General features: G+C 31.3%; 1 long non-coding RNA gene across 1 annotated transcript; it reads right to left on the bottom strand.

The window, feature by feature from the left end:
- Positions 1-11679: 11679 nt before the first annotated feature.
- Positions 11680-14882, bottom strand: LOC107925349 (uncharacterized). The gene is made up of 4 exons (XR_001691953.2): positions 14576-14882; positions 13685-13733; positions 12037-12134; positions 11680-11904 (listed from the first exon to the last, which is right to left on the bottom strand). It is a non-coding gene; the product is annotated as an uncharacterized lncRNA (long non-coding RNA).
- Between the last annotated feature and the right edge of the window lie 193 nt (positions 14883-15075).

Genomic DNA, 15075 nt, shown 5'->3' with positions numbered 1-15075 from the left:
AAAATATAATAAAAATAAATTTTTCTATGTCAAATTTGTTGTCCCGAAACCATTGTTCTGACTAGCCCCAAAATTAGACTGTTACAGTGTTCAAGCATTTGTTTTGGACCATTGTAATTTTTTCCATATCGGGGTGGTCGACTATTATGCGCTAGATTCTTTCTAAGTTTAGCTTTTGGATGGGGTTGTGGTTGTCGGGTTTCGCCTTCTGTCGATGTAGATTCTTGCATTCATGCATCTCCGGTTTATAAATAGATGGTTGGGAAGATGACCCACCTTGATAGAACAAAGATCTTGGAGGTGTTTGCGTCACCCACGATGAATTATTGTAACTATAGGAAGTCCCGTAAGCCGATAGGATAATGATTGTACTTTTTGTTGGTGTCTCATGCATAGATGGCCTATACATCATTGTAGACATCATCATCATCGAGAAATAAGATGTCCCGGGATTGTACCACATTGAGGATGGACGTCTAATAGTCCAACCTGACATAGGACTAGAAGTAGAAAAATGTGGTGCAACATTTTGTACTTATGTGAAAATAAAAGGGTTAAGATACGGACCATAATAAGGTAGTACATACTAAAGGGGGTGTGGTGAAGGCACTGGTGTTGAGGCTGTCAGGGCCAATTCTTGCATTGGCATTAATGATGGGCACGCCTGGCCATCCATTGGATTTAAAATGGTCTTTGTGGCCTACTTGTATGGGGATTCTGACGTCTTACCTCTTCTCCTAACAAATATGACTTGCTATGGATCCTCAACCATGGCATGTAATCTGGATCACATAGTAACTTTGAAAGGAGAATTGCGTCGTGCGTAGGTAAAATATCATATCGATTATGTAGAAGCCCAAATTAGCCCGAGCCTTTTACAAAAATAAACCATTACAACTAAAATTTAACCCAATTCAAATCCCAAAGGCCCCCCCAGAAAAAAACCTAACTACCTAGCCCAAGCCCAATTAGCCCATTAGTCAAACTAGGGTTTCAGAAAAGCTGAAACCCTACCCACTGGCAGCCACCTGCCTCCACCAACTGCCTTCTACACCACCAGCTCTGCAGCACCGCCACTTGCACTTGCAGATTAGATAAAGAAAAGATAGAAATAATAAAAAAAAAAGCTTGTATAATGGCTATATAAAGCCAATCAAAAATCTGTTGTAGAGGAGGGAGAAAAATTCAGATTTTAGAAAATACATACATTATTTTAAAAACAAAAGAACAGTAGATCAATACCATAGATCGTTCGAATATCAAAACCAAGATCGAAAGCAAAAAAGGTGATTAATTTTTTTTACCGAATCTATTTCTTTTTTTTCTTCTTTCTTTCCTATTCAAACACATATCCATATCCATAAATATATTATATTATTTAACTAAAAAAATAAAAAAAAAAGTTTTACCTTTTCCGGCCACCGTGGACGATGGCCAACGACGGCGGCGCACGGCCGTCCGACGACCGACGGTGAGCGGCCCTGTGGTCGAAAATCGCCCCCCTCCATTCTCTCTTTTTTTTCTTCTCCAACAACACAAATGAGTTTTTTTTTTGCTAAAAATGGCCCTTTTATAGCCTCCCAAAACGATGTCGTTTTGGGGGCTGCCTTTTAACCCCAAAACGACGTCGTTTTGCCCTTTACCCATGCACCGACCCGATCCAACCCGCTGCAGGCCAGGATCCGCGTGTTTTTGAGTGGAAGGGCAATTTGCACATTTGAGCACCAGAATCCCCTCTCTACGAGTCTTAATGGAGTCAAAACTGGAGGAAGCAGAATGGGTTCAAGCTCGATATGACAAGTTAAACCTCATCGAAGAAAACGTTTAAAGGTAATTTGTCACGGACAGATGTACCAGAAGAGAATGATCGCGGCCCATGACAAGAAAGTACGGCCAAGAGAATTCCATGAAGGAGAACTCGTGCTGAGAAAGATTCTCCTAATACAAAAAGACCTGCGAGGAAAATGGGCACCAAATTGGGAAGGACCATACGTCGTAAAGAAAGCATTCTCGGGTGGAGCTTTGATTCTCACTGAGATGGATGGCAATGAGTTATCTAATCCAGTGAATTCAGATGCTGTGAAGAAATATTATGCCTAAAAAAAAGATCAAGGTGAAAACCTAAAAAGGGCGTCTTGATTAACACAAAAGATTAGGATGAAAACCTGAAAGGGTATTCTAATGAAGCAAACCCGGGTTTAAAGAGCAAGGCAGTTGAACGGTGGGTCAAACAGCAAGACTTCAGTATTTGAAGCATTTTTAGCAGCTCGAAATCTTCTACGCAAGAAGCCATGCTCGAAAAGATTCTTGATTGATGAACGTGGAAGAGTTCATGCGTTGAATATCTAGAGCATTTGTATCCGTTGAATGCGATCCCTTTTCTCTTTATGACACTTTTTTTACTATCATTGGTTAACTTTCTTTGTTTTCTACATTTGAAATAAATAAATGTGAGGTATCCCTTTTGTCCCTACCTGACCATTTTCATGCATCTCATTATGTGGTTTATTTACATGATAAATAGTGAAATGACATACTCTAAACAAAAGAAATGTTAAGCATTACCCGGATAAGAATTTGATAAGTAGAAGAGCCTAAAAGCAAGGACAAAGTTCAACCAGGGGCAAAAGAGTGATATCTGAGAAACACATATTGTTCGTGAAGCTTGAGGACGGGTACATGACCTAAAGAGAAAGTTAAGAGCCGAAGTAATGAATGCAGATCATCACAAAAATCATGATGAAAAAGGACATACGACAAATATGCCTAAGGCGCATAGCATAATCATGTAGGCATAAAGGCATTTAAGACAAATATGTGCATATCATGATAACATCATGCATGACATATACAGGTACCCTAGTAGAGCAAGGGGATGTGATGATAGCTGTACTGAATCAAAGGAAAAGACATCTGAGTTCCACCAGATGACATGTTTTAGTATTCTGATGTTTTTATTTCTGTTTTCAAAAATCAACTCATATTGCGAGACGTGAGTTGAGCCTCAAGACACGTTGAGGTATTTCAATTGCTGTCTTTCAAAAAAATCAACTCATATTGCGAGAGGTGAGTTGAGCCTTGGCTCACATGCTGAGGTATTTTCAATTTATGTTTTTGCAATTTATGTTTTTCAAAAATCAACTCATATTGCGAGAGGTGAGTTGAGCCTTGGGTCACATGCCAAGGTATTTTCAAAATCTGTTTTTCAAATTCTGTTTTCAAAAATCAACTCATATTGCGAGAGGTGAGTTGAGCCTTGGCTCACGTGCTGAGCTATTTTCAATTTCTATTTTTAATGTCTGTTTTTAAAGAGTCAACTCATATTGCGAGAAGTGAGTTGAGCTCAGGATCACATGCCGAGTAAAGAATAAAGATTGGAGCTGATAGAAGACACCAGATTTCGTCTCCCTGAAGATATCAGATCTTACCTTTCTGAAGTCGCAGAAGAAAAGACCACAAACCTTATCTCACTGAAGCGGTAGAAGAATGGATTGAAGTTGTAGATCTTATCTTCCTGAAGTTACAGAGAAGATTGAAGCCATAAATCTCATATTCTTGAAGTTACATTGGAGTAGATTGAAGCTACAAGTCATAGCTCTGAAGTCGCGATGGAATGATCAAGGCAACAAGATGTGGTAGACTAGAAAGAGACTACCTGGATAAGAAGAGCACCAAAGAAGTCAAACTCAGCAAGACCGAAAAAATTTGGTCTTCCTTGAAAGTCTTTGCTCTATTCTCGTTTCACGATAATAAGCAAAGAGGAGCAGCTGTAGAAGCCCAAATTAGCCTGGGCCTTTTACAAAAATAAACCATTACAACTAAAATTTAACCCAATTCAAATCCCAAAGCCCCCCCAAAAAAAAACCTAACTACCTAGCCCAAGCCCAATTAGCCCATTAGTCAAACTAGGGTTTTAGAAAAGCTGAAACCTTAGCCACTAGCAGCCACCTGCCTCCACCAACTGCCCTCTGCACCACCAGCTCTGCAGCACCGCCACTTGCACCTGTAGATTAGATGAAGAAAAGACAGAAATAATAAAAGAAAAAGCTTGTATAATGGCGGTATAAAGCCAATCAAAAATCTGTTGTAGAGGAGGGAGAAAATTTTAGATTTTAGAAAATGCATACATTATTTTAAAAACAAAAGAACAGTAGATCAATACCATAGATCGTTCGAATACCAAAACCAAGATCGAAAGCAAAAAAGGTAATTAATTTTTTTTACCGAATCTGTTTCTTTTTTTCTTCTTCTTTCTTTCCTATTCAAACACATATCCATATACATAAATATATTATATTATTTAACTAAAAAAATAAAATAAAAAAGTTTTACCTTTTCCGGCCACCGTGGACGGTGGCCGGCAACTGTAGCGCACAGCGGTCCGGCAACCGGACGGTGACCGGCCCTGTGGCTGGAAATCGCCCCTCCCTTTTCTCTTTTTTTTTCTTCTCCAGCAGCACAAATGAGTTTTTTTTTTTGCTGAAAATGGCCCTTTTATAGCCTCCAAAACGATGTTATTTTGGGGCCTGCCTTTTAACCCCAAAACGACGTTGTTTTGCCCTTTACCCATGCACCGACCCGATCCGACCCGCTCCAGGCCAAGATCTACGTGTTTTTGAGCGGAAGGGCAATTCGCACATTTGGCCCTTTCGCTTTTTCAAGCTTTTGCAATTAAGTCTTTTTTATTTTTAATTTCGCCTCGAAATTTGTCGCGATTTTCAATTTAGTCCCCGCTGATGCGCTGCGTTTTGATGGGAAGGAATAATTGTTGTTTTGGTCCCCATATGTTTTGCGCGCGTTCAAATAAGCCCCTTTCTTTTGTTCTATTTCGAAATTCGCCCCAAAACTTCATTTTTAATTCAATTTTGTCCTTTTTTTTACTTTTTCTCATTATTTAATTTTAATTTTAATAATTATGTATACTATTTTATTTTATTACTATTATTATTATATTTATTATTTATTAGCATTAGTATTATTTTTACTTAATACTTATATGTATATATATTATATAATATTATTAATAGTTTTTTTGTTATTATTATTTTTCTTAATATTATATTATGTATATATTCTTTTAATATATTAGGTATATTTTAAATTCTATATTACGTATATATATACATTTTTTATACTATATTATGTATACATTCTTAAATATTATTAGTTATGTATTTTTATATTATCATATATATATGTCTAATGTTATATTACATATATATTTTAAATGCTATATCAAGTACATATATATTATGTACAGTTTTTCTTAAATATTATATTATATGTATTTAAATACTAATACTATGTATATATGTTTTTCAATGTATATATATATGTTTACGTATATATAGCGTTACTAATTTTCTTTTATTATTTTTATTTTCCCCTGTATATATTTTCGTTTATATGTTCTTATTATTACTATATCTATTATTTATTAGTATTTTACTATTACTATTATTAGTATTATTTTTTAATCAATACTTATATGTATATATTTTGTTTTTTAATACTATATTTTTAATACCATATATATTGTGTATATTCTTAATACTATATATTGTATGTATTTTTTAATAACTATATTATATGTATATATATTATGTACGTATTTTTAATATTATTATGTATTTTTTAATATATATATATGTGTGTGTATATTTATGTAGTATTATTAATAGTTGTTTTTAATATTATTATTATTTCTAATATGTATATATTATGTATATATTTTTAATACTATGTATATACTTTTTAATACTATTATTATGTTTATATTTTAATATATATACGTATGTATATAGGTAACATTATTAGTGTTTTTTTATATATATATCATGTTTCCATCACTTTACTAACTATTATTATATGAATATATATATTTATTGTTTTTATTTCGTGTTTAACACTATTATTACGTTTAGTATCGCATGCATGGTTATTGTTTTTAATATTATTATCATATTTATTATTTGCTTCGATGTATTTCTAATTCTTTTATTTTTTGTTTCTTACCCTCTGTATCAGCTTGCTTTTCTTATTATATTATTAGCATATCATTTTTTATTATTATTTTCTTTTTATTGTAAATATTGTTTTTATTATTATCCTAATGCTCTTATATTATATGTTAATATTTTTTTTCATTATATCATTGTTTGCACCATTTATTTATTTATGAATTTTTATTTTAAAAAATATTTTTATTCATGTTTTTTTTTCAATAAATAAGGCAATGTACCGATTTAACATTAAGTCATCGATTTCATCGCTATGTTGGGTGAAATTCGTCGGCTTGTGTTAAAAAATAGGACGCCTTTCAAAAGAAACCGAAATTTTAAAAATTCTCGTGTTTTGACCGGATCACGATCAAAATTTAAATTGAACTCGTATTTTTGAGAATTGAGACAACGCGTGTTTAATAAGATACCAATTTTGGGCGTCGCGAGGGTGCTAATATCTTCCTCGTGCGTAACCGCCTCCTGAACCCAACTTTACTCTGGCTTTTGACGTAGATCTAAACTCGGCCTTCTTTTTTGTTTAAAAATAATAATAAATTTTCTTTTCAAAAAAAGAGGATTTATTAGGTGTTCTATCGCACATAGGAAAAAGGATCGGTGGCGACTCATTTTCTCTTTAAGACTAAAATCCCGTTTTCAAATTTTCAAATAATCGCCTCAACTAGTGACCAAAGCGAAACTTTTACGTCGCTACAGATTATTCTATATATTGATATATTGCGATTGGAATACCAACCAATTCATATCCGGTCGCTGTAAGTCGATACGATGTAGGCCATCAAGCTCCTAAAATGTCACAAGAATTGATTGTCAAAATTCGAACTACTGCAACATTCTATCCTTCTCGTGCATCTCGACGGTAGTGTATATTACCAATAGGACCTTAATGTGTCAACGTTAGGATTTACAAAGAGTTCCTCAAGAATTATTGCCCGAATTACTGTGTCCTCGTATGGTGTCCATTCAAATTATATGAACGTGAGAAAAACATTAGTTATAAACATACACTACTGAATACTAAATATGAAATCGACTACGTTATTTGTATATAGTTCAAAATTAAATAAATACATACACCCACTTCCGATCATTGGTCTAATAGGAGCCGTATATTTTTAAGCTCAGAAGGTAACCCCACGTGACTCGGGGCATGGTTTCACCTATTTAGATAACTTATTAGCATAATAATTTTATTTTAAATAATTTAATAATGGTAATATCTACTGAATTTTACCTTGTTATGAGTGCGAATGTATACGGGTAGTTCACAAAATGACGTAAAAATGGAAAGCGGTACCAAACCTATTATTATAGTAGTTCAAGACAACCACCAATTTTGATTTTTTCTGATTTCGTCGCCCTACACATCTCGCGGAACAATGTTGCCAACATGGAGGACCCCCAACTGAGTTCGCCAGCTCCTCTAAAATCAATGAATTTCAGCAGCCACCTTAGATGTACAAGGCTTCGTGACTTATCCAGCATCAGAATACCCCCGATAATATGAAGAATGTACGCCTGAGTGTATCGTTCTCTTTTCTCTTCAGTTGAATCCTTTGCCAACTCTACGAAATTATTTTGTAACCAAGCCATTTCGACCCTACCTCCATAAATCATCTCCGAAACCACACCCAAAAGATCGTAACATACGATTCCTCAACCAGAAAACTGAACAGACCTAGTGACTACCAACTCGTCCACAGGTAACCCTAACTATAAATGCACGTCATTTAGAGTGATAGTACACTCATTGCATGGAAGATGAAATGTGTGCATCTCGAGTCTCCACCTCTCCACCAACGCGCAATGAGTTTCGGGTCCAATTTACACCCCTGCCTACAAGGGCCATATGCAAAAAACAAGGTTCCTTCATGTATGTTTTGATTAACGGTGATGGAGTACCGGGTAGATCATTACGAATATTGTATTGCAAAATTTGATCTTTCGGCTATTTACAGAAAAGTTATTAAAAATATTAAGTTCAATTATAACTATGAAAAAAAGATTAAAATTCATTAAAATTTATTCTTACCATTTGCAATTGGTTGACAGAGATGTGCTTGTTATCAAGATGGATTAGAGACACGACCATTGCTAAATATATAATTGAACATGAACAAATTTTTATTAAAAGACCTATTTCTTGAAATTACTAATAAAAAAATAAAAAATAGAATAATTTAGATAAAAATAGAATTTAGGAAAAAAATTAAGAGACTATTTGAGAGATTTTTTAGAGTTAATTTAGAAATTTGAGAGATTTAAGAGAGAATTGTGAGAAATGTGTGTGGGGGGTTTATACTTATTTTTTTTTATTACCACTGGGGGCCAACGGCTAGTTGAAATAGTTGTTAGAATTGACCGTTGGAGCATGGAAAAAGCACGCCTATGTGGAAGCACTTACTAAAGCGCGTTAATGTGGGTGCGTTTTACCTGTCAGCAGGGAAAAAAGCGCTGAGCTGAATGTGCTTTTCTCTGTTTCCCTAAAAACAACTCCAACTTAACGTTTTTTAGGAAAATCAAACAATTCCTGTAATTATGAAGAAATATGGCCCATTTCGGTAAATTTTTTTTGGAAATGGGCCTTTTTTTATTATTTAGACAATTTTGTTATTTGTTTACATTTATCAAATATTTGGGCATATGTAATAAATATTAAATAAAACATTTTAATTAGGAATGCAGACATTTTTTTTCGAAAAAAAAATATCAAAGTTGGAGTGATTCAAATTGATTGTTTTGGGTTAATTTCCTAAACTCATTATGGTTCTTTTTTTTTATTATGGTTTACTGATTAAGGTTAATTTGATTTCAATAAGATATTTTTCAATCCAATTTTAATTTCGTCAAAGTCATGATAATTTTATGATATTAGAATTTATGAGTAAATAAATTTAATCAACTCAAATTTAATTTTTTCAAAGTCATGACAATTTTACCATATTAGAAACCATGAATAAATAAATTTAATTATCTTATTTAGTTGAATTTCAATAATTGCTTAATTTAATTTTCACTTCAGACTCGGGCCTTGTTTAGTATTGCTTAAAAAAACACTTTTAGCTTGAAAAACACTTTTAGAAGAAAAATTGTGCTAAACAAGCTGCTTTTAATTGAAATGTTTTGCTTTTCACTTTTAAAAAACACTTTTGAAAAGGAGAAGCTAAGGCTCCGTTTATTTCACTGAAAATGACTTTCAGAAAATGATTTCTGGAAAATGATTTACTTTTCTGGAAAAACTTATATATTCTGGTATTTGGATGAATCTGTGTAAAATATTTTTTGTTATTTAGTAAATTTTTTTAAAATATTTCATAAAAGTTGTTTTCAATTAAATAAACATACATTTGAGATTTTCTTTTTTTTTCATTGTTTAATTGAATTTATTTTTATCTATAATTTTATATTTTACATTGTTTTTGCATATATTAAAAATATGATGTTAAATTGAAATTCATTACAACATCATTTTCTAATTACATGACTACTAAGTGAGTATTTTTTATTTAAAAATGTGACATCAACAAAATGGTCAAAAAATTTAACGATGTCAACAATTGGACTTGATTTTTAAATTTGAAAAATAAAGGAGCTAAATTCTTGAAAATAAAAGTACAAAGACTAAATTACAAATCTGTGAAGTGTATATAGATTTATGACATATTTTAACCTTTATACTACAAAACATTTATTATTAATATATTTATAATTGTAATAAATATTTATTATTAAAATATTAATATTGAATATTTTCAATAATATGTGAATAATATTATTTAAAATTATTATTTTTAAAATTTGTTATTAAAATAAATTTGAAATATTAAATAATTTATTAAAATAATAGATTATATTTATTATATTAATAATTTATTATATGACTAAATATAAATAATTAAATATGTATGTTTAATATATTAAAAAATATAATATTTTAAATATTTTTAAAAATAAAAATAAAAATTATTATCAATATAATAATATTAAGCTTGATTTAAGTTAATTTTTATATAAAAATAAATTATCTATAGATGAGCTCTTTTCCGGAAAATGACTTACACTTTTCAAATGGGTAAGTCATTTTACAGGAAAAATTACTTATTTTACCTTGACCTGTAAATTATTTTCCGTTGAACAAACTATTTCTGTGAAACAAATACAGGAAAATACAGAAAACATTTTCCATAAAACATTTTACATGTAAACAAACGGACCCTAAAATTTTTAGCTTTCCCCTACTAAAAGCACTTTTGGTGCTTAATTACTTTTTCACCTCTCCAGTAACATGATACTTTCCATTTTTTCTTCGTGCTTAATTACAAATGTGTTAAAATCATTAATTAAAAATAAAAAATTATTTTTTTAAATAATAAAAATATGTTAATAACTAATTATAAATATTTAATGGTTATAATTAATTATTTAAAATATAGTTTATATATTTTAATTAAATTTTTATAAATAATTAATATTTATTGCTTAAAAATATTTAAAATTTATATTTCATATACTAAAATATTAGTAACAAGTTATAATAAAAAAAAAATATTCTTACTAAAATATAATAATATTAACTAATTTGAAAATTATTTAAATACATATTTGTTACTTGATAATATCATGTCTAAAATGAATATTTTATTTTTCAAAAGAATTTTTTAACAGCAATGCTAAACACTCAAATCTTAAACCAAACTTTTCAAAAGTACTTTTCAGAAGTATTTCTCAACAACACTTTTCCATAGCACTTTTTAAAAACACTTTTAAAAAGCAATACTAAACTAACCCTCAATTGTTTAATTACAATCAATTAAATAATAATTCAAAGAAATTAAATTAATTTCTAAGTCATCTCTTGTAATTAAGTTCTAACTTTTTATCTATTAATTACAACATTATTTAGTCACGGAGTCAATCTATTAAAAGTACCGTGTCTGATCTCCCTATTATATACCATTACGAGAGTAATTTAGATTTGTACTTTGTCCAATAATCTTGTCACTAGTGTGTTACAATCATAGGATCACTACAAGAAAATAGACTTTTAGCGGCGCTTTTTTAGCCTTTAGCGGCGTTTTTAAGCGTCACTAAAACTATTTGTGGCGTTTTTACTAGTGCCACAAAAAATGCCTTTGCGACGTTTATTCAAAAAAAAGCCGCGAAAAGTCATGGCTTTTAGCGGCGTTTGTGAGAAAAGCGCTGCTAAAAGCCATGTTTGTGGGAAAGCGCCGTTAAAAGTCATGGCTTTTAGCGGCGTTTGTGGGAAAGCGCCGCTAAAAGTCATGGCTTTAAGCTGCGTTTGAGGAAAAACGTCGCTAAAAGTCATAACCTTTAGCAGCACTTTTCCTACAAACGCCGCTATAAAATAGACATTTAGCGGCACTTTTCTCACAAATGCCGCTAAAGAATATAACCTTTAAAAAATTATTTTAATTAAATAATATTTATTTCTATGATAAATATTATATTATGTTTAAAATTTAAAATTTGAACTTTGAACTTTAAACTATACACTTCTTTTAAGGGTAAATAAAAAATATTAATTAAATTAAATTTCCTATTAAAATTTAAACTTCAAAACTAAATATAAAAAATTAATGAATTTAAATTAACGAAACAATAACATTAATCGAATTAAAAAAAAAAGACAATGAAGAAATTAAGGGTCAAACATTAGCTCCAATAATTGTTCAAAATATAAGACAACTACATTCAAATAGAAACTAAATAACAACTAAAGCATCCAATAGAACATAATTTCACTCTTCATCACTAAATGTTTCCTCATAAACATGGCTTCATCCAAAACAAAACCTCGTACCATTACAATTTGCCTTTTAAGCAGAAACTGCTGCAACCTTCTTTCTTGGTGCTGCTTCAGTACCTATACATCACCCCCAATCAAAAATAAGAACATTTTGAAAGAAAAAAACACAAAATTTCTTACAAGAACAGAAATACGCAATGGAACTAAAATCAAAAAGCAATGAGCCTAAGGACATTAGCATTTTCCTACCTTTCCTAAAACCTGTCTTGAACCTGCGAGGAACGTGGCAAAGATACCTCTATACACTGGTGATGGATATGTTAGCCTCATCTAATTGAAACCAATAGCTAGAAACACAAATAATCACACAAGTTAAAAAACCCAAAATAGAAACACTTCAATTTGCAGCATTCAAACACTTCAATTTGCAGCACTTTAACACTTCAATTTGCAGCACTTTAACATCTCAATTAACAACATTTAAACACCTCAATTATAGCGATAAAACATCTCAATGTCCAGCAACTAAACACTTCAATTTGCAATACTTAAACACTTCAATTTGCAACATTTAAGCACTTCAATTTACAGCATTTAAACACTTCAATTTGCAGCATTCAAACACTTCAATTTGCAGCACTTTAACACTTCAATTTGCAGCACTTTAACATCTCAATTAACAACATTTAAACACCTCAATTATAGCGATAAAACATCTCAATGTCCAGCGACTAAACACTTCAATTTGCAGTACTTAAACACTTCAATTTGCAACATTTAAGCACTTCAATTTACAGCATTTAAACACTTCAATTTGCAGCATTCAAACACTTCAATTTGCAGCACTTTAACACTTCAATTTACAGCATTTAAGCACTTCAATTTGCAGCACTTTTACATCTCAATTAACAACATTTATACACCTCAATTACAGCGATAAAACATCTCAATGTCCAACAACTAAAAACTTCAATTTGCAGTACTTAAACACTTCAATTTGCAACATTTAAGCACATCAATTTACAGCATTTAAACACTTCAACTTACAGCATTCAAACACTTCAATTTGCAGCACTTTAACACTTCAATTTACAGCATTTAAGCACTTCAATTTGCAGCACTTTAGCATCTCAATTAACAACATTTATACACCTCAATTACAGCGATAAAACATCTCAATGTCCAGCAACTAAACACTTCAATTTGCAACATTTAAGCACTTCAATTTACAGCATTTAAACACTTCAATTTATAGCATTCAAACACTTCAATTTGCAGCACTTTAACACTTCAATTTACAGCATTTAAGCACTTCAATTTGCAGCACTTTAACATCTCAATTAACAACATTTATACACCTCAATTACAGCGATAAAACATCTCAATATCCAGCAACTAAACACTTCAATTTGCAGTACTTAAACACTTCAATTTGCAACATTTAAGCATTTCAATTTACAGCATTTAAACACTTCAATTTACAGCATTCAAACACTTCAATTTACAGCATTCAAACACTTCAGTTTGCAGCAGTTTAACACCTCAATTAACAATATTTATTCTATTATATAATTAAAACAACAATATAATACATAAACTCATATATGACGTTGAAGCTTAAAAATCAAACTAAACTGTTCCATACCCCAAAAACAGCAAAAGAATCAACTTTCCACAACCCATAACCCTAGATATTCAAATATGGAAAAAAGTTCAATAAATAAGATTGATAAGACCATCAACTCTAACAAAAAAATAAGCTAAAACTCAGCTTCATTAACCAAAACAACCTCGAAAATATATGAAGAATTCATTATAGAACTCAACTTTGACAACCCAATTCTAGAAAGAATATACACAATGAGTAAACGGGAAAAAAAAGGAGAAAATATTGTACCTTGCACTCATTGAGGTTGATTTCATTACTTCCAGCCATTTCTCTTTCTCTAAACACTCAAAAACAAAACCCAAAAGCTTAAAACAGATCCTTGTGAAGAACAAATCAAAAACTCACAATTCATTTCCCAAACCCAAATAAATAAAAAGTAAAAAAAAAAACCAACAAAGATGTTAATCTGATCTTATTCTCTTTTTTTCCACTTCAAAAGATCCCTCCTTTTGTTTTTCTGCCGTTAGAGCTTATTATCAAGAGAAAAGATAAACAGCTTAAAAATCTCTTCAAAAGGAAACAAAGAGAGAGTAAACGATAAAAGATGAACCATCCGCACTGCAATTGAACAGAGATAGAAGGGGTTATATGTGTGTCGTGTGGAATGGGTGAAGGATAGGAAAGGTGGCGCAGATTAGAAGACAGGAAAGATAAATGCTAAAATATACACAAGGTGAAATGTGAAAATGAGTGATACCAAGTAGTAAGCAAGAGCAAAATCACAAGGGTTTTCCCCTATTGAACCACTTTTATTCCTAACCATTTTGTACAGATTTCATCATCAGAGGAAGAAATAAAATCAATACCTTGCAGTGCATTTCTCAAATCACACACTGTATAAAAACTTCTCCTATAAATTTTGCAGATAATATCTCCACCAATAGAAGCAGTTACAGCTTCAAAGGCAGGCCATTATCTAGAACTGAAGGTCTGAAATTGGGATCCTAAATAAACCTTAATCTCGTAATTGTCAAATTGTAAAACATCTGCTAAAAAGAATGATGCATCCCCTTAGTTGACTCCAACATTTATGAAAAGAAAACCCATTTGAAGAGATAGTTATTAATATGAAAATTACAATTAAAAACAGTGATAGTAAACAAAGAAAGAGAGGGCTACCGACAGCAGATGTCGACAGAGATACAGCAGCGGGCTACCAACGGAGATGCAGAGGGCTACTGATTTGAGGAAATTGGGGGAAAAATAAAGGGAATCGGGGTAGGGGAGAAATGGTTTGGGAAAAATAAAATGGGGAAAAAAAGAGAAGAAATTTCCAGTGAAATTTTAGGATTTCTTTAGGGATGGGGGAGGGAACCGATTTTGGGAAAAGAAAGGAGGGGAAAAAAAGAAAGATTTCTCGTCAAATTTTGGGATTTCGGGGGAAGGGGGGAACGAAAAAGTCTAATGCATTTTGGGTAACAAGACGGTACCGTTTTGTGTAAAAAATTTTGTGGCATTTTTTATAAAAAATATCACTATTGCTTACTTTTTGCGGCATTTTTAATAAAAATGCCACAAAAAATCATTTTCTCACCTTTTTGCTCTGTTAAAAATTCTTTATTTTATTTTAATATATATAAACTTTATCATTATCTCTTAAATAATTTAAGCTATATTTA

The sequence above is a fragment of the Gossypium hirsutum genome, chromosome A01 (assembly GCF_007990345.1).
Source record: "Gossypium hirsutum isolate 1008001.06 chromosome A01, Gossypium_hirsutum_v2.1, whole genome shotgun sequence".
In the NCBI taxonomy this organism is placed as follows: Eukaryota; Viridiplantae; Streptophyta; class Magnoliopsida; order Malvales; family Malvaceae; genus Gossypium; species Gossypium hirsutum.
The sequence above is the reverse complement of the archived record's forward strand: the minus strand, read 5'-3'. Positions and strand labels throughout refer to the sequence as shown.